A 21335-nucleotide genomic window follows, 5' to 3' on the forward strand; every position below is an offset into this window, starting at 1 on the left:
ACCAGTAAAGACAACTATTTGTAACGCACATAAATTTATTAGTCCGCCAATCTAAGCGGCATCGTTGTAACATAAACTCTTACAATTTTTTACGGTAACACATTTCGCAGCACTCGTTTTCATCACGCGATGCGTTGATTGATTTAAACTCCCGTCCAACAAAACAAACGCGCTGAGCTGGGACTTACATCGTGGGCCGCAGCAGCAGCTGTGGCCAAGAATAGGGACAGATGGCGAGCATTGATCTCCGGCCCTATCCCCCACTCGGGGGCAAGGAACTAAGCCAACAAAACATAGTTGAGGGCCATTTACGAGTCACCACAACCTTTTTGGAAATCACGCTAGGTATTATTTCGTGTTGTCTTACATCAAAGGTCTTCCGATACAACGGTGCTCGTCGGAAATTGTGAAAAGAAAGGTACCAGTACCGTGACCGTGGGCGTGGCTCAAATCTCAGAGATACTGGCAATCCCAAAACAACAAATTAACATTGGCATATTTCTGGACAAGAGTTATGAATAACTCCGACTATATTTCACATGCATATAAATATCAGCTGGGCACGAAAAGATACAGCGATGACCCTAACGGCTTTTATTTTAGATTTAGCAACCCCACGAACAAATTTAACTCTCTAAAAGACCCCAATCCCCACTGCTTGCCATTTGTAATTGGCACTATCAATCAGTTTGGTTTTACGTATTTCCGGTACTACGCAAATATACTACATAAACACTTTTTGTAATGTAAAATTCTCATTGGACCTGTCAGCCGAAATATAATACACCTTAAAGAATCATTCGAAAATCGCCTTAAAAATCACCGTAAAAAATTTACATCAAAACCCAACCAAACCTTACAAGCTTCAAAAAAATCCCTTTTTGAACATTTTATGGACAGTTATAAGGAATTGAACCATTTTATCATGTAAATTTCTAATTTTTCAATTTTCTTGTTCTAACGGTTAGAATTGATCCAATGCTTTGCTTTTTTTTAAAAATGAGGTGGGGGTATATTTCGGCCTAGAAGCTCGACACCGAGAAAGCCCTTCTTTTACCTGTGTCCATGTTACTGAAAACTAAGGCCATCAAGAGTTAGTTTAGAGTCCCCGGGAATGGAAAATATCCCCCAAGTTCCGGCAAATCGAGCCAAAGTTGCTCATAATCACGATGCGCGTCAGGCAGTCTCGGCTACTCTTTCGGCCTAGAAGCTCGACACTGAGCGTGTGCTTCTTTTACCTGTGTCCATTTCACTGAATACTAAGGCCATCAGGACTTAGTTTAGAGTCCCTGGGACTGGAAAATATCCTTCAAGTTCCGGCAAATCGAGCCAAAGTTCCTGAAAATCACGATGCGCGTAAGGCGGTCTCGGCTACTCTTCCAGTCTTAAAATGAGGTGGGGCTATATTTTGGCCTAGAAGCTCGACGCCCAGCGTGCGCTCTTTTTACCGGTGTCCTTTTCACTGAAAACTAAAGCCATCAGGAGTTAATTTAGGGTCCCCGGGAATAGAAAATATCCCCAAAGTTCCGGCAAATCAAGCCAAAGTTGCTCAAAATCACGATGCGCGTCAGGCAGTCTCGGCTACTCTTTTAGTCTTAAAATCAAGTAGGGCTATATTTCGGCCAAGAAGCTCGACACCGAGCGTGTGCTTCCTTTACCTGTGTCCTGTGTCCATTTCACTGAAAACTAAGGCCATCAGGAGTTAGTTTAGAGTCCCCGGGACTAGAAAATATCCCCCAAGTTCCGGCAAATCAAGCCAAAGTTGCTGAAAATCACGATGCGCGTAAGGCGGTCTCGGCTACTCTTCCAGTCTTAAAATGAAGTGGGGCTATATTTAAGCCTAGAAGCTCGAAACCGAGCGTGCGCTCCTTTTACCTGTGTCCATTTCACTGAAAATTAAAGCCATCAGGATTTAGTTTAGAGTCCCCGGGACTGGAAAATATTCCCCAAGTTCCGGCAAATCGAGCCAAAGTGGCTGAAAATCACGATGCGCGTCAGGCGGTCTCGGCTACTCTTTCAGTCTTAAAATGAAGTGGGGCTATATTTCGGCCTAGAGGCTCGACACCCAGCGTGCGCTCCTTTCACCTGTGTCCATTTCACTGAAAACTAAGGCAATCAGGAGTTAGTTTAGAGTCCCCGGGACTGGAAAATATCCCCCAAGTTCCGGCAAATCGAGCCAAAGTTGCTGAAAATCACGATGAGCGAAAGGCGGTCTCGGCTGCTCTATGAGTCTTAAAGTTAAGTGGGGCTATATTTCGGCCCAGAATCTCGAAAGGTAGCATTCAAAAAGTTTTGCTGTGTCCATTTCACTGGAAACCAAGGCCATCAGGAGTTAGTTTAGAGTCCTCGAAACTGGAAAATATCCCCCAAGTTCCGGCAAATCAAGCCAAAGTTGCTCAAAATCACGATGCGCGTAACGCTGTCTCGGCTACTCTTTCAGTCTTAAAATGAAGTAGGGCTATATTTTGACCCAGAACCTCGAAACCCAGCGTGCGCTTCTTTTACCAGTGTCCATTTCACTGAAAACTAAGACCATCAGGAGTTAGTTTAGAGTCCCCGGCACTGGAAAATATTCCCCAAGTTCCCGCAAATGGAGCAAAAGTTGCTCAAAATCACGATGCACGTAAAGCGGTCTCGGCTACTCTTTCAGTCTTAAAATGAACAAGGGCTATATTTCGGCAAGGAAGCTGGACACCCAGCGTACGCTTCTTTTACCTGTGTCCATTTCACTGATAACTAAGTTTATCAGGAGCTAGTTTAGAGTCCCCGGAACTGGAAAATATCCCCCAAGTTCCGGCAAAGCGAGCCAAAGTTGCTCAAAGGCACGATGGGCGTAAGGCGGTCTCGGCTATATTTCGGCCTCGAAGCTAGAAACCCAGCGTGCGCTCGTTTTACCTGTGTCCATTTCATTGAAAACTAAGGCCATCAGAAGTTAGTTTAGAGTCCCTGGGACTGGAAAATATCCCCCAAGTTCCGGCAAATCGAGGCAAAGATGCTGAAAATTACGATGGGTGTAAGAAGTTCTCGGCTACTCTTTCAATCTTAAAATAAAGTGGAGCTATATTTCGGCCTAGAAGCTCAACACCGAGCGTGCGCTACTTTTACCTGTGTCTAGTTTACTGAAAACTAAGGCAATCAGGAGTTAGTTTAGAGTCCCCGAGACTGGAAAATATCCCCTAAGCTCCGGCAAATCGAGTCAAAGTTGCTGAAAATCACGATGCACGTAAGGCGGTCTTGGCTACTCTTTCAGTCTTAAAATAAAGTGGGGCGATATTTCGGCCTAGAAGCTCGACACCGAGCGTGCACCCTTTTTACCTGTGCCCATTTCACTAAAAACTAAGGCCAACAGGAGTTAGTTTAGAGTCCCCGGGACTGGAAAATATTCCCCAAGTTTCGACAAATCGAGCCAAATGTGCTGAAAATCATGATGCGCGTAAGGCCGTCTCGGCTTCTCTTTCAGTCTTGAAAAGAAGTGGGGCTATATTTCGGCCTAGAAGCTGGACACCCAGCGTGCGCTCCTTTTACCTGTGTCCATTTCACTGAAAACGCAGGCCATCAGGAGTTACTTTAGAGTCTCCGGGACTGAAAAATATTCCCCAGGTTCCAGCAAATCGAGCCAAAGTTGCTCTAAATGACAAAGCGCTGAAGGCGGTGTCGGCTACTCTTTCAGTTTTAAAATAAAGTGGGGCTATATTTCGGCCTAACAGCTCGACACCGAGCGTGCGCTGCTTTTACCTGTGTCCACTTGCCTGAAAACTAAGGCCATCAGGAGTTAATTTAGATACCTTGGGGCTGGGAAATATTACCCAAGTTCCGGCAAATCCAGCCAAAGTTGCTCAAAATGACAATGCGCTTAAGGCGGTCTAGCCTACTCTTTCAGTTTAAAAAATGAAGTGGGGCTATATTTTGGCTCAAAAGCTCGACACCGAGCGAGCGCTCCTTTTACCTGTGTCCATTTTAACTAAGGCAATCAGGAGTTAGTTTAGAGTCCCCGGGACTGGAAAATATCCCCCAAGTTCCGGCAAATCGAGCCAAAGATGCTGAAAATTACGATGAGCGTAAGGCGGTCTCGCCTACTCTTTCAGTCTTAAAATTAAGCGGGGCTATATTTCGGCCTAGAAGCTCGACACCGAGTATCGCTCCTTTTACCTGTGTCCATTTTACTGAAAACTAAGGTTATCAAGAGTTACTTTAGAGTTCGCGGGAGTGGAAAATATCCCCCAAGCTCCGGCAAATCGAGCCAAAGTTGCTGAAAATCACGATTCGCGTAAGGTGGTCTCGGCTACTCTTTTAGTCTTAAAATGAAGTGGGGCTATATTTCGGCCTAGAAGCTCGATACCGAACTTGCACTTCTTTTACCTGTGTCCATTTTAATTAAAACTAAGGCAATCAGGAGTTAATTTAGAGTCCCCGGGACTGGAAGATATCCCCTAAGTTCCAGCAAAGCGAGCCAGAGTTGCTGAAAAGAAAGATGCGTTTAAGGCGTTCTCGGCTACTCGTTCAGTCTTAAAATGAAGTGGGGCTATATTTCGGCCTTGAAGCTCGACACCGAGCGTGCGCTCCTTTTATCCGTGTCCATTTCACTGAAAACTAAGGCCATCAGGAGTTAGTTTAGAGTCCCCGGGACTTGAAAATATACCCTAAGTTCCGGCAAATCAAGCCAAAGTTGCCCAAAATCACGATGCGCGTAAGGCGGTCTCGGCTACTCTTTCAGGCTAAAAATGAAGTGGGGTTATATTTCGGCCTAGAAGCTCGACACCGAGCTTGCGCTCCTTTTACCTGTGTCCATTTCTATGAAAACTAAGGCCATTAGGAGTTAGTTTAGAGTCCCCGGGACTAGAAAATATACCCTAAGTTCCGGAAATCGAGGCAAAGTTGCGGTGTCGGCTACTTTTTTAGTCTTAAAATGAAGTGGGGGTATATTTCGGCCTAAAAGCTCGACACCGAGCGTGCGCTCCTTTTACCTGTGTCCATTTCACTTAAAACTAACGCCATGAGGAGTTAGTTTAGAGTTTCCGGGACTGGAAAATATATCACAAGTTCCGGCAAATCGAGCCAAAGTTGCTCAAAATAGCGATGCGCGTTAGGCTGTCTCGGCTACTCTCTCAGTCTTACGAGCTTCTGCCTGAGAGACCGGGGCAGACTTGGAAATGAAGGTCGGCCGATTTCGCTTAAAATTGGTACACAAAGTCGTTATGTGGACTTACGTAATATGCCAAAGTTTCAGGTTCAACGACCATTTTTTAGCCGAGTTCTGGATATCAGCCCCTCAGGGTCCTCAGAGGCTGATTTTTAGTGTAATTTTGGCCACTTTTCATTCTCTCTTTTAGCAATGTAAAATTAATTTCAGACAAAACCAAAACCATATTTGTAACGCCCTATCCTTAGGCCTCTATGGGTAAAAGCATTAGCTCACGGGAAGTTTTCGTTAGCCTATGGCTGTGATCACAACTTCGTCCTATTTGAAGCATATAGGGAGCAACCGGAAATGGCCTGTTTTTTAGACCGCATATTTTCCATGCCCATTTGTTATATCATGAAGTCTTAGTATCCCTACAAAGTTCAGCCCTTAGTTTAGTAATACCAAGAAAAAAATACTGAGGTTGAGGCTTTTTTACTACGAAACATTTTTAGAGAAGTTACCTACTACGCACTTCCTGTCAAACTCTTAATTACTTTTTAGGAGAGATTTTTAGACACCAGCTGCACAATTAACAAACAATCAATGATCCCAAAGTAAATTATTTAAGGGAAATATATATTTTCAAACCATAAACTAGAAACTTGCCTACTGACGGATTTGAATTTTATTTAGCATTTGTACCATGTACCCAGGGGACTGGAAGGTGAGGGGAAACTTTATACGTTGATAACAAGAAAAGTAATCAAAATACAATGAAACAAGTTGTTTACTGAGTGTATAAGCTAGGTGGGAAAAGCTGAGAAAAAAAAGCCTTATTTATGGGACTCTGCCTTGTTTCCATGGCAACCTTGCTTTGTCAGGCATAATTACCCTAAGTTTGACTTTTCTCATCTAATTCTCTGTTTTTTATTGACGTTTTCAAGGTTTCTTGGGACAAACATAGTTTTTTTGCACCTTTTAATTCCTTTAGTACCCTTTCTCTTCTCTTTTAATTTTGTTATACCTGGCAAACTGAAACGATATTTTGATTTCATGAAATAGTCATGAAATCCAGACTGGTGGGTTCGATATGACGGATGTTTTGAAATTTATGACATTCTAACGTCACGTGCCTTCATAGCTGACTATTCACCATGATTAGAATTTTAAGTCGTGAGTTTTTTTCTCCTTCCCCCTGCCAGAAGATCACAAATACCTTGTGTGACTAGTGGTACCGAAATTTCCGACTTAATTGTGACGCACTCAGAGGTGCTTTCCTTCAAGCTTCCGTCCAGGCTCCTCTTTGGTATTGACTCTAAATAAGAATACCATCGTTACGATAGAGATTGCAAGTATTAGTAAGCCTCGTGATACAATAGCGGGCCAAATTACTTCCTATTTTCGCCAGGAGATTACATTGTTTGAACATGACACGCGAAGCGTCTCTACTCTGATTTGATATTGGGCATGTGAAACTACTTAATTCATCTCCAAGCCCTTTCGACTTTTCAAGTGAAACAACATCCAATATGGCGTCGAAAATGTTAGACATTGAATTGTGGGCGAGTACTGGGTAGACAATTTAAGTTAGAGATATTTTGTTTAAATGTGTATGCAGATGATGATGGAACAACGATCCTTGAACCAGTGGAACGAATTAAAGACATTAAAACGTGTAAAAAAATCTGTGAACGTGCAAAATAAATTTATGTCTGATGAACATGCATGCAGTCACTCTAACCTTGGATGCTTATGGATGCAATAGGTATTACAATGCCGAACGCCTGAAATATGCTATCTGAAACGTCAGCGGTAACCTTCTTTGATTTCTTCAAAAAGGGTGCTGACATGGCCCACTTTGGTCACGTAAACGAGTGAATTTTCGGCGGTGACGTGGGCAATCTTCTTTAATTCATATTTTAACTTCCATTCGGGGAAATTTTCAACTCTATGGTAAGTGGCCAGTTTATTACCACCAGTGCCCACTTTAATTTGGCCAGCAGGTGGGTAACATCTCGATCTAACGTCGCTAACGGGAGAGTCACAGCAGCCTCTGGCGGCTTGTTATCTCGTGCCCCGCATATGTCATCTTCTTTCCAAACGGGACACTGTATAATCATGTTTTCAGTTTTCGAGGAGACTAAATTGTAATAGCCAGACTTTTTCGCTCCTCTGCCTTTCAAGCACACTCAAATGAAACAAATTCACCTAAAGAATGAATAGATTTAATAAGTTTAATTAATTGATCGCAGGTAGTTTCTTTTCTTGTAAATAAACAATCCAGCAGGCAAGATGTCCATGTGCTGGCCATATATTCATTTCACGGTTGCATTTTATCAATTTACGACAGACTGAAGTAAACATGTAACGTAGTAACGCGTTCGGATTCTATACAAAACTGACAACTGCCTAGCGCATAACACGGTCGCGGCCTAATGGTTGCGGCTGGACTCCGGATCGAGCGCTCCTGGTTACTAGGGCGTTGTCATGTCGTCTTGGGAAAGGCAATTTTCTTTCACAATGTCTCTCTTCACCCAGATGTATAAATGGGAGCCGGTGATTATCATCTTGTTCAGGAAAGAAGAGCAATAACCAATTTAAGCTCCAGCAGGCATGAGGCACTGGACTTTGTGACGACTTACCATATCACCTACACCAAGCACACTGGTCGTCCTGGGGATTATCACTTCTTTTTTATGGAAATCGGAGTTAAGGGCCAGCAATTCTACAGCTAGGGTGCTATAAGCAGTAGTCTTTGAAGGAAAATCCACTCCTCCCCTGTCCTATCTTTGGATATACGCAGTACACCGATTTAGTCTGGATCTGTACGGACTGAGAAAGCAGCAAAAGGAAAATCCCGATAGAGAAAGGGAAAGTGTGCCAATGAGTAATTTTCTGGTAATTTAGTCGGACATTCAGCGACTTGGCGGGGAAAACGGACCGTCTTGGACTTCCCCAATTTGTAATACCTAGGCCGTTTGTACCGGGGGACTGGGTATGAATAAGTATTCGGTAGCATATCCATTCGTTCTTTAGGTTCTCATGCAAGTTCTATACCTGATGATTCTCTGCAGTATCAAGGAGACAAATCTAGACGAGAAAAAAACTGAATTCCAAGACAATCATAGCCAGCAAACTTCAGATAAGTTGGCGTGTCGTGACCTAGTCACGTACGGTATGAACCAACCTGAATTTTCATTACTCGCAGTGATGCACTCACGATCAATTTATCGCTGGGGCTAAGGTTTTTAATGTTGCTTCACTTTTAATGGATTATAAGAAAGGGGCGTGCCTCTAAACCGTATAGACTGAAATAGTGAGACTGCATTTAATTTTACAATTAGCTATAAATATATTCGAAGTTTATTCGAGGTTCAAAGCGATTTTCAAGTGGTGTCATGAGAAACGTTGTGGTTGCATTTAGAGTGACTGATAAGTTGTTTTTCTTCAGAAAAGAAGTCCAGCAACTCCCTTATCCGTAATTTTCAAGACTTCTTCCACAAAATTTGTAACCGATGCCGGACCAAAATCTGATCGGTCGTAAAAAAGTTACTTGAAAATTTCTGATTAACGGCAAGCCTTTTCGGTTAGAATTAACTTCACAGTCTCTAATTCCCGACTTAGAAGAAAAAAAGGTATTTATCGAAATCAAATGGCTGATTTTTACAGACACGCTTTGTTGAAGCTTAAACCGGAAGTGGCCTGGTTAGTCATCTTCTCGTAAGTTTTTTCTTAGTAAAAAAGCCTCAACCTTAGTATTTTTTTCTTGGTATTACTAAACTAAGGGCTGAACTTTGCAGGGATACTAAGACTTTACGATATAAAACATGGGCATGGAAAATATGCGGTCTAAAAAACAGGCCATGTCCGGTTACTCCCCATATGCTTCAAATAGGACTAAGTTGTGATCACAGCCACAGGCTGACGAAAACTTCCCGTTAGCTAATGTTTTTACCCATAGAAGGATAGGGCGTTACAAATATGGTTTTGGTTTTGTCTGAAACTAATTGTACGTTGCTAAAAGAGAGAATAAAAACTGGCCAAAATTACACTAAAAATCAGCCTCTGAGGACCCCTGAGGGACTGATATCCAGAACTCGGCTAAAAAATGGTCGTTGAGCCTGAAACTTTGGCATATTACATAAGTCCACATAACGACTTTGTGTACCAATTTTAAGCGAAATCGACCGACTTTCATTTCCAAGTCTGCCCCGGTCTCTCAGGCAGAAGCTCTTAAAATAAAATGGGGCTATATTTTTGCCTAGAACCTGGACACCGAGCCTGCGCTCCATTCACCAGTGTCCATTTCAATTAAAACTTAGGCCATCAGAAGTTAGTTTAGAGTCCCGGGGACTGGAAAATATTCCCCGAGTTCCGGCAAATCGAGCCAAAAGTTCTGAAAATCACGATGCGGGTAAGGCCGTCTCGGCTACTCTTTAAGTCTTAAAATGAAGTGGGGCTATATTTCAGCCTAGAAGCTCGACTGCGAGCGTGCGCTCCTTTTACCTGTGTCAATTTCACTGAAAACTAAGGCCATCAGGAGTTAGTTTAGAGTCCTCGGGACTGGAAAATATCCCCCAAGTTCCGGCAAATCGAGCGAAAGTTGCTCAAAATCACGATGCGCATAAGGCGGTCTCGGCTTTTCTTTCAGTTCTAAAATGATTTGGGGCTATATTTCGGCTTAGAAGCTCGACGACGAGCGTGCGCTTCTTTTGCCTGTTTCCATTTCACTAAAAGCTTAGGCAATCAAGAGTTAGTTTAGAGTCCCCGGGACTGGAAAATATCCCCCAAGTTCCGGCAAATCAAGCCAAAGTTGCTCCAAATCACCATGCGCACAGGGCGTTCGGGACTACTTTTTCAGTCAAATTAAAGCGGGGCTATATTTCGGCCTATAAGCTTCAAACCGAGCGCGCGATCGTTTTACCTGTGTCCATTTCACTGCAAACCAAGGCCGTCAGAAGTTACTTTAGAGTCCCAGGGACTGGAAAATATCTCCCAAGTTCTGGGAAATCGAGCCGAAGTTGGGAAAAATCACGATGCGCGCAAGGCAGTTTCGGCTAGTTTTTAAGTCTTAAAGTAAAGTGAGGCTATATTTCGGCCCAGAAACTCGAAAGTGAGCGTTCAAAAAGTTTTGCTGTGTCCATTTCACTGCAAACCAAGGCCATCTCGAATTAGTTTAGAATCCCCGGGACTGGAAAATATCCCCGAAGTTCCGAGAAATCCAGCCGAAGTTGGTAGAATTCACGATGCGCGCAAGGAGGTCTTGGCTAGTCTTTCAGTCTTAAAGTAAAAGGGGGCTATATTTCGGCCCAGAAGCTCGAAAGTGAGCGATCAAAAAGTTTTGCTGAGTTTATTTCACTGCAAACCAAGGCCATCAAGAGTTAGTTTAGAGTCCCAGGGACTGGAAAATATTCCCCAAGTTCCAGGAAATCGAGCCGAAGTAGGTCAAAATCACGATGCGGGCAACGTGCTCTCGGCTACTCTATGAGTCTTAAAGTGAAGTGGGGCTATACTTCGGCCCAGAAGCTCGAAAGTGAGCGTTCAAAACGTTTTATTGTGTCCATTTAACTGCAAACCGAGACCATCAGGAGTTAGTTCAGAGTCTCCGCGACTGGAAAATATCCCCCAAGTTCCGGGAAATCAAGCCGAAGTTGGGCAAAATCACGATGCGCGCAAGGCGGCCCCGGCTACTCTATGAGTCTTGAAGTGAAGTGGGGCTATATTTCAGCCAGAAAGCTCGAAAGGGAGCATTGATAAAGTTTCGCTGTGTCCACCTCACTACAAACCAAGGCTTTCAGGAGGTAGTTTAGAGTCCTCGGGACTGGAAAATATCCCCCAAGTTCCGGGAAATCGAGCCGAAGTTACTCAAAATTACGATGCGGGCAAGGCGGTCTCGGCTAATCTATGAGTTTTAGAGTGAAGTGGGGCTATACTTTGGCCCCGAAGCTCGAAAGTAAGCGTTCAAAAAGTTTTGCTGTGTCCATTTCACTTCAAACCAAGGCCATCAGGAGATAGTTTAGGGACCCCGAAACTGGAAAATATCCCCCAAGTTCCAGGAAATCGAGCCAAAGTTGGTCAAAATCACGATGCCGGCAAGGCGGTCTCGGCTACTCTATGAGTCTTAAAGTGAAGTGGGGCTATATTTTGGCCCAGAACCTCGAAAGTGAGCGTTCAAAAAGTTTTTCTGTGTCTATTTCACTGCAAACCAAGGCCATCAGGAGTAAGGTTAGAGTCCCCGGAACTGGAAAATATCCCTCAAGTTCCGGCAAATCGAGCCAAAGTTGGTCAAAATCACGATGCGCGCAAGGCGGTCTCGGCTACTCTATGAGTCTTAAAGTGAAATGGGGCTATATTTCGGCCCAGAAGCTTCAAAGTGAGCGTTTAAAAAGTTTTGCTGTGTCCATTTTACTACAAACCAGGGCAATCAGGAGTTAGTTTAGAGTCCCCGGGACTGCAAAATATCCCCCAAGTTCTGGCAAATTGAGCCGAAGTTGGTGAAAATCACGATGCGCGCAAGACGGTCTGGGGTACTCTATGAGTCTTAAAGTGAAGTGGGGCTATATTTTGGCCCAGAACCTCGAAAGTGAGCGTTCAAAAAGTTTTTCTGTGTCTATTTCACTGCAAACCAAGGCCATCAGGAGTAAGGTTAGAGTCCCCGGAACTGGAAAATATCCCTCAAGTTCCGGCAAATCGAGCCAAAGTTGGTCAAAATCACGATGCGCGCAAGGCGGTCTCGGCTACTCTATGAGTCTTAAAGTGAAATGGGGCTATATTTCGGCCCAGAAGCTTCAAAGTGAGCGTTTAAAAAGTTTTGCTGTGTCCATTTTACTACAAACCAGGGCAATCAGGAGTTAGTTTAGAGTCCCCGGGACTGCAAAATATCCCCCAAGTTCTGGCAAATTGAGCCGAAGTTGGTGAAAATCACGATGCGCGCAAGACGGTCTGGGGTACTCTATGAGTCTTAAAGTGAAGTGGGGCTATATTTGGGCCTAGAAGCTCGACACCCAGCGTGAGCTCCTTTTACCTGTGTCCATTTCACTGAAAACTAAGGCCACAAAGAGTTACTTTAGAGTCCCCGGGACTGGAAAATTTCCCCCAAGTTCCGGCAAATCAGGTTAAAGTTGCTCAAAAGCACTATGCGCGTAACGCGGTATCGGCAACTCTTTCAGTCTTAAAATGAAGTGGGGCTTTATTTCGGCCTAGATGCGCGACACCCAGCGTGCGCTCCTTTTACTTGTGTCCATTTAAGTAAAAACTAAGGCAATCAGGGTTTCCTTTTAGTCCCCGGGAGTTGAAAATATCCCCTAAGTTCCGGCAAATCGAGCCAAAGATGCTCAAAATCACGATGCGCGGAAGGCGGTCTCGGCTACTCTTTCAGTCTTAAAATGAAGTGGGGCTATATTTCGGCCTAGAAGCTCGAGACCTAGCGCGAAGTCCTTTTACCTGTGTCCATTTCACTGCAAACCAAGGCAATCAGGAGTTAGTTTAGAGTCCCCGGGAATGGAAAAAGTCCCTCAAGTTCAGAAAATCGAGTCAAAGTTGGTCAAAATCACGATACGCGTAAGGCGGCTCGGCTACTCTATGACTCTTAAAGTAAAGTGGGGCTGTATTTTGGCCTAGAAGCTCGACACCCAGCGTGCGCTCCTTTTACCTGTGCCCATTTCACTGAAAACTAAGGCCATAAGGAGTTAGTTTAGAGTCCCCGGGAATGGAAAAAGTCCCTCAAGTTCCAGAAAATCGAGCCAAAATTGGTCAAAATCACGATGCGTCTTAAGGCGGTCTCGGCTACTCTTTAAGTCTTAAAATGAAGTGGGCCTATATTTCGGCCTAGAAGCGCGACACCGAGCGTGCGCTCCTTTTGCCTGTGTCCATTTCACTGAAAACTAAGGAAATCAGGAGTTAATTTAGAGTCCCAGGGACTGGAAAATTTCCCCCAAGTTCCGGCAAATCAAGCCAAAGTTGGTCAAAATCACGATGCGCGTAAGGCGGTCTAGGCTACTGTTTCAGTCTTAAAATGAAGTGGGGCTATATTTCGGCTTAGAAGCTTGACACCGAGCGTGGGCTCCTTTTCCCTGTGTCCATTTCACTGAAAACTAAGGCCATCAGGAGAAAGTTTAGAGTCCTCGGGAATGGAAAATATTCCCCAAGTTCCGGCAAATCGAGCCAAAGTTGCTGAAAATCACGATGCGCGTAAGGCGGTCTCCGCTATTCTTTCGGTCTTAAAATGAAGTGGGGCTATATTTCGGCCTAGAAGCTCGATACCGAGCGAACGCTGCTTTTGGCTGTGTCCATTTCACTGAAAACTAAGGGAATCAGGAGTTAATTTAGAGTCCTAGGAACTGGAAAATATCCCCCAAGTTCCGGCAAATCGAGCCAAAGTTGGTCAAAATCACGATGCGCGTAAGACGGTCTAGGCTACTGTTTCAGTCTTAAAATGAAGTGGGGCTATATTTCGACTTAGAAGCTTGACACCGAGCGTGCGCTCCTTTTCCCTGTGTCCATTTCACTGAAACCTAAGGCCATCAGGAGTAAGTTTAGAGTCTTCGGGAATGGAAAATATCCACCAAGTTCCAACAATTCGAGGCAAAGTTGCTCAAAATCACGATGCCCGTAAGGAGGTCTCATCAACTCGATGAGTCTTTAATTGAAGTGGGGCTATATTTCGGTCCAGAAGCTCGAAACCAAATGTTCGAAAAATTTTGCTGTGTCCATTTCACTGGAAACCAACGCAATCAGGAGTTAGTTTAGGGTCCCGGGGACTAGAAAATATCCCCTAAGTTCCTGGAAATCGAGCCGAAGTTGGTCAAAATCACGATGCGCGCAAGGCGGTCTCAGCTACTCTATGAGTCTTAAAGTGAAGTGGGGCTATATTTTGGCCCAGAAGGTCGAAAGTGAGCGTTCAAAAAGTTTTGCTGTGTCCGATTCAATGCAAACCAAGGCCATACGGAGTTAGTTTAGAATCCTCGGGACTGGAAAATATCCCCGAAGTTCCTGCAAATCGAGCCGAAGATGGTGAAAATCACGATGCGGGGAAGGCGGTCTCGGCTACTCTTTAAGTCATAAAGTGAAGTGGGGCTACGTTTCGGCCCAGAAACTCGAGTGAGCGTTCAAAAAGTTTTGCTGTGTCCATTTCACTACAAACCAAGGCCGTCAGGAGTTAGCTTAGGGTCCTCGGTACTGGAAAATATCCCCCAAGTTCCGGGAAATCGAGCCGAAGTTGGTCAAAATCACGATGCGCGTGAGGCGGTGTCGGCTACTCTTTCATTCTTAAAGTAAAGTGGGGCTATATTTTGGCCTAGAAGCTCGAAACCGAGCGTCCGAGGGTTTTACCTGTCTTTATTTCACCCCAAACCAAGGCCATCAGGAGTTAGTTTAGAGTCCCCGGGACTAAACAATATCCCCCAAGTTTCTACAATAGAGCCTAAGTTGGTCAAAATCACGATGCGCGCAAGGCGGTCTCGGCTACTCTTTCAGTCTTAAAGTGAAGTGGGGCTATATTTCGGCCCAGAACCTCGAAAGTGAGCGTTCAAAAAGTTCTGGTGTGTCCATTTCACTGGAAACCAAGGCCATCACGAGTTTGTTTAGAGTCTCCGAAACTAGAAAATATCCCGCAATTTCCGTGAAATCGGGCCGAAGTTGGTCAAAATCACCATGCGCGCAAGGCGGTCTCGGCTACTCTATAGGTCTTAAAGTGAAGTGGGGCTATAGTTCGGCCTAGAAGTTGGAAAGGGAGCGTTGAAAAAGTTTTTCTGTGTCTATTTCACTGCAAACCAAGGCCATCAGGAGTTAGTTTTCAGTCCCCGGGACTGGAATATATCCCCCAAGTTCTGGGAAATGGATTCAAAGTTGGTCAAAATCACGATGCGCGCAAGGTGGTCTCGGCTACTCTATGAGTCTTAAAGTGAAGTGGGGCTATATTTCGGCCCAGAAGCTCAAAAGGGAGCGTTGAAAAAGTTTAACTGTGTTCATTTCACTGCAAAGCAACGCCATCACGAGTTAATTTAGAGTCCCCGGGAGTTGAAAATATCCCCCAAGTTTCGGGAAATCGAACCGAAGTTGATCAAAATCACGATGCGCGGAAGGCGGTCTTGGCTACTCTATGAGTCTTAAAGTAAAGTGGGACTATATTTCGGCCCAGAAGCTCGAAAGGGAGCGTTAAAAAATTTTTCTGTTTTCATTTCACTGCAAACCAAGGCCAAAAGAAGTTAATTTAGTTTCCCCGAGAATAGCAAATATCCCCCAAGTTCCGGGAAATCGAGCCGAAGTTGGTCTAAATCACGACGCGCGGAAGGCAGTCTCGGTTACTGTATGAGTCTTAAAGTCAAGTGGGGCTATATTTCAGCCCCGAAGGTCGAAAGGGAGCGTTCAAAAAGTTTTGCTGTGTCCCTTTCACTGCAAAGCAAGGCCATCAGGAGTTAGTTTAGCGTCCAGAGGACTAGAAAATATCCCCCAAGTTCCGGGAAATCGAACCGAACCTAGTCAAAATTACGATGCGCGCAAGGCGGTCTCGGCTACTCTCTAGGTCTTAAAAAGAAGTTGGGCTATATTTCGGCCCAGAAGCTCGAAAGCGAGCGTGCAAAAAGTTTTGCTGTCCATTTCACTGCAAACCAAGGCCATGAGGGGTTAGTTTAGAGTCCCCGGGACTGGAAAATATCCGCTAAGTTCCGGGAAATCGAGCGTAAGTTGGTCAAAATCACGATGCGCGCAAGGCGGTCTCGACTACTCTATGAGTCTTAAAGTAAAGTGGGGCTTTCTTTCGGCCCAGAAGGTCGAAAGGGAACGTTAAAAAAGTTTTGCTGCGTCCACTTCACTTCAAACCAAGGCCATCAAGAGTTAGTTTAGAGTCCTCGGGACTGGAAAATATCCCCCAAGTTGCGGGAAATTGAGCCGAAGTTGGTCAAAATCACGATGCGCGTAAGGCGGTCTCGGCTACTCTTTCAGTCTTAAAGTGCAGTGGGGCTATATTTAGAAGTAGAAGCTCGAAAGTTAGCGTGCAATCGTTTTACCTGTGTCCATTTCACTGGAAACCAAGGCCATCAGGAGTAAGTTTAGAGTCCCCGGGACTGGAAAATATCTGCCAAGTTCCCGGAGATCGAGCCAAACTTAACTAAAACTCAAAATCACGATGCGCGTAAGGCGGTCTCGGCTACTCTTTCAGTCTTAAAGTTAAGTGGGGCTATATTTCGGGCCCAGAAGCTCGAAAGTGAGCGTTTAAAAAGTTTTGCTGTGTCCAGTTCACTGCAGACCAAGCCATCAGGAGTTAGTTTAGAGTCCCCAGGACTGGAAAATATCCCCCAAGTTCCGAGAAATCGAGCCTAAGTTGGTCACAATTACGACGCGCGCAATGGGGTATCGGCTACTCTTTCATTCTTAAACTGAAGTGGGGCTATATTTCGGCCCAGAAGTTCGAAACCGAGCGTGCGACCGTTTTACCTGTGTCCATTTCACTGGAAACCAAGGCAATCACAAGTCAGTTTAGAGTCCCCGGGACTGGAAAATATTCCCCAAGATTAGGAAAATCGAGCCGAAGTTGGTCAAAATTACAATGTGCGTAAGGCGGTCTCGGCTACTCTTTCAGTCTTCAAATGAAGTTGGGCTATATTTCGACCAGGAAGCTCAAAAGTGAGCGTTCAAAAAATTTTGCTGTGTCCATTTCAGTGCAAACCAAGGCCATGAGGAGTTAGTTTAGAGTCACCGGGACCGGAAAATATTCCCCAAGTTCCGGCAAATCGAGCCGAAGTTGGGCAGTATCACGATGCGCGTAAGGCGGTCTCGGCTACTCTTTCAGTCTTAAAGTAAAGTGGGGCTCTATTTCGGCCCAGAAGCTCGAAAGGGAGCGTTGAAAAAGTTTTGCTGTGTCAATTTCACTGGAAACCAAGGCCATCAGGAGTTAGTTTAGAGTCCCCTGGACTGGAAAATATCCCCCAAGTTCCGGGAAATCGAGCCGAAGTTGGTCAAAATCACGATGCACGCAAGGCGATCTCGGCTACTCTATGAGTCTTAAAGTGAAGTGGGGCTATATTTCGACCAAGAAGCTCAAAAGTGAACGTTCAAAAAGATTACTGTGTTTACTTTAGTGCGAACCAAGGCCATCAGGAGTTAGTTTAGAGTCCCTTGGACTGGAAAATATCACCCAAATTCCGAGAAATCAAGCCAAAGTTTGCCAAAATCGAGATGCACGCAAGGCGGTCTCGAATAGTCTCTTAGTCTTAAAGTTAACGGTGTCTATATTTCGGCCGAGAAGCTCAAAAGTGAGCGTTCAAAAAGTTTTGCTTTTTCCATTTCACTGCAAACCAATGCCATCAGGAGTTAGTTTAGAGTCCCCGGGAGTAGAAAATATCCCTCAAGTTCAGGGAAATGGAGCCGAACTTGGGTAAAATCACGATGCGCGCAAGGCGGTCTCGGCTACTCTATGAGTCTTAAAGTGAAGTAGGGCTCTATTTCGGCCCAGAAGCTCGAACGTGAGCGTTCAAACAGTTTTGCTGTGTCAATTTCACTGCAAACCAGCGCCATCACGAGTTAGTTTAGAGTCCCCGGAACTGGAAAATATCGCCCAAGTTTCGAGAAATCGAGCCGAAGTTAGTAAAAATTACGATGAGCGCAAGGCGGTCTCGGCTAGTCTATAAATCTTAAAGTCAAGTGGGGCTATATTTCGGCCCAAAAGCTCCAAAGTGACCGTTCAAAAGTTTTGCTGTGTCCATTTCACTGCAAACCAAGGCCATCACGAGTTAGTTTATAGTTCCCGAAACTGGAAAATATCCCCTAAATTAAGAGAAATAGAGCCGAAGTTGGTGAAAATCACGATGCGCGCAAGGCGGTCTCGGCTACCTTAGAAGTCATAGAGTGAAGTGGGCCTATATTTCGGCCCAGAAGCTCGAAAGTGAGCGTTCAAAAAGTTTTGCTGTGTCAATTTCACTGAAAACCAAGGCAACCAGGACTTAGTTTCGAGTACGCGGGACTGGAAAATATTCCCCAAGTTCCGGGAAATGGAGCCGAAGTTGGTCAAAATCAATATGCGGGTAAGGCGGTCTCGGCCACTCTATGAGTCTTAAAGGGAAGTGGGGCTATACTTCGGCCCAAAAGCTCGAAAGTGAGCGTTCAAAAAGTTTTTCTGTGTCCATTTAACTGGAAACCAAGGCTATCAGAAGTTAGTTTAGAGTCCCCGGGACTGGAAAATATCCCCCAGGTTGCGGGAAATCGCGCCGAAGTTGGTCAAAATCACAATGCGCGCAAGGCGGTCTCGGCCAGTCTTTCAGTCTTAAAGTGAAGTGGGGCTATATTTCGGCACAGAAGCTCTAAAGTGAGCGTTTAAAAAGTTTTGCTGTGTCAATTTCTCATCCAACCAAGGCAACCAGGAGTTAGTTTAGAGTCCCCGGGACTAAAAGATATCCCCAAAGTTCCGGGAAATCGAGCCGAAGTTGGTCAAAATCCTGATGCGCGCAAGGCGGTCTCGGCTAGTCTTTAAGTCTTAAAGTGTAGTGGGGCTATATTTCAGCCGAAAAGCTCGAAAGTGAATGTCAAAGAAAGTTTTGCTGTGTCCATTTGACTGGAAACCAAGGCCATCAGGAGTTAGTTTAGAGTCCCTGGGAATGAAAAATATCCCCCAAGTTCCGGAAAATCGAGCCAAAGTTTGTCAAAATGACGATGCGCGCAAGGGGGTCTTGGCTAGTCTTTCAGTCTTAAGGTAAAGTGGAGCTACATTTCTGCCCAGAAGCTCAAAAGTGAGCGTTCAAAAAGTTTTGCTGTGTCCATTTCACTGCAAACCAAGCCCATCAGGAGTTAGTTTAGAGTATCCGGCACTGGAAAATATCCCCCAAGTTCCAAGAAATTGAGCTGAAGTTGGTCAAAATCAGATACGCGCAAGGCGGTTTCGGCTACTCTTTCAGTCTTAAAATGAAGTGTGGCTATATTTCGGCCTAAAAGCTCGACACCGAGCGTGCGCTCCTTTTACCTGTGTCCATTTCATTGAGAACTAAGTCCATCAGGATTTAGTTTAGAGTTTCCGGGACTGGAAAATATCCCCCAAGTTCCGGCAAATCGAGCCAAAGTTCCTGAAAGTCACGATGGGCGTAAGGCGGTCTCGGCTACTCTTTCAGTCTAAAAAAGAAGTGCGGCTATATTTCGGCCTAGAAGCTCGACACCGAGCGTGCGCTCCTTTTTCCTGTGTCCATTTCACTTAAAACTAAGGCCATATGGCGTCCGTTTAGAGTCTCCGGGACCGGAATATATCCCCCAAGTTCCCGCAAAACGAGTCAAAGTTGCTGAAAATCACGATGCGCGTAAGGCCGTCTCGGCTACTCTTTCAGTCTTAAAATGAAGTGGGGCTATATTTCGGCCTAGGAGCTGGACAAAGATTGTGCGCTCCCTTTGCCTGTGTCCATTTCACTGAAAACTAAGGCCATCAGGAGGTAGGTTAGAGTCCAGGGGACTGAAAACTATCCCGCAATTTCCGGCAAATCGAGCCAAAGTTGCTCAAAGTCACGATGCGAGTAAAGCGGTCTCAGCTACTCATTCAGTCTTAAAATAAAGTGTGGCTACATTTCGGCGTAGAAGCTCGACACTGAGCGTGCGCTCCTTTTACCTGTGTCCATTTCACTGAAAACTAAGGCCATATGGAGTCCGTTTAGAGTCCCCGGGACCGGAATATATCACCCAAGTTCCGGCAAATCGAGCCAAAGTTGCTGAAAATCACGATGCACGTAACGCGGTCTCGGCTACTCTTTCATTCTTAAAATTAAGTGGGGTTATATTTCGGCCAAGAACCTCGACACCGAGCGTGCGCTCCTTTTGCCTGTGTCCATTTCACTGAGAACTAGGGCCATCAGGAGTTAGTTTAAAGTCTCCGCGACTGGGAAATATCCCCCAATTTCCGGAAAATCAAGCCAAAGCTGCAAAAATCACGATGCGCGTAAGGCGGTCTCGGCTACTCTTTCAGTCTTAAAATGAAGTGGGGCTATATTTCGGCCTAGAAGCTCGAAACCGAGGAAGCGCTTCTTTTACCTGTGTCCATTTCACTGAAAACTAAGCCCCTCAGGAGTTAGTTTAGAGTCCCTGGGACTGGAAAATATCTCTCAATGTCCGGCAAATCGAGCCCAAGTTACCCAAAATCACGATGCGCGTCAGGCAGTCTCGGCTACTCTTTTAGTCTTAAAATGAAGTAGGGCTATATTTCGGCCTAGAAGCTCAACACCGAGCGTATCCTTCTTTTACCTGTGTCCATTTCACTGAAAACTAAGGCCATCAGGAGTTAGGTTACAGTCCCTGGGACTGGAAAATATCTCCCAAGTTTCGGCAAATCGAGCCAAAATTGCTCAAAATCACGATGGGCATGAGGCGGTCTCGGCTACTCTTTGAGTCTTAAAATGAAGTGGGCCTATATTTCGGACTAGAACAACGACACCGAGCATGCGATCCTTTTGCCTGTGTCCATTTCAGTGAAAACTAAGGCCAGTAGGAGTTAGTTTAGAGTCCGCGGGACTGGAAAATATCCCCCAAGTTCCGGGAAATCGAGCCAAAGTTGGTCAAAATCACGATGCGCGTAAGGCGGTGTCAACTACTCTTTCAGTTTTAAAGTGAAGTTGAGGTATAGTTCGGTCCAGAAGCTCGAAAGTAATCGTTCAAAAGGTTTTGCTGTGTCCATTTCACTGCAAACCAAGGCCATCAGGAGTGAAATATCCCCCAAGCTCCGAGAAATCCAGCCGAAGTTGGTCAAAATCACGATGCGCGTAAGGCGGTCTCGGCTACTCTTTCAGTCTTAAAGTGAAGTGGGGCTATAGTTCGGCCCAGAAGCTCGAAAGTAAGCGTTCAAAAAGTTTACTGTGTTTATTTCACTGCGAAATAGGCCATCAGGAGTTAGTTTAGAGTCCCTGGGACTGGAAAATATCACTCAAATTCCGGGAAATAAAGCCAAAGTTGGCCAAAATCGCGATGCACCCAAGGCGGTCTCGAACAGTCCCTCAGTCCTAAAGTTAAGGGGGGCTATATTTCCGAGCAAAAGCTCAAAAGTGAGCGTTTTGCTGTGTCCACTTCACTGCAAACCAGGGGCATCAGGAGTTAGTTTAGAGTCCCCAGGACTGGAAAATATCCCCGAAATTTCGAGAAATCGAGCCTAAGTTGTTCACAATTACGACGCGCGCAATGCGGTCTCGGTTATTCTTTCATTCTTAAAGTGAAGTGGGACTATATTTCGGCCCAGAAGCTCAAAACCGAACGT

Source organism: Orbicella franksi, chromosome 14 (assembly GCF_964199315.1).
Source record: "Orbicella franksi chromosome 14, jaOrbFran1.1, whole genome shotgun sequence".
In the NCBI taxonomy this organism is placed as follows: domain Eukaryota; kingdom Metazoa; phylum Cnidaria; class Anthozoa; order Scleractinia; family Merulinidae; genus Orbicella; species Orbicella franksi.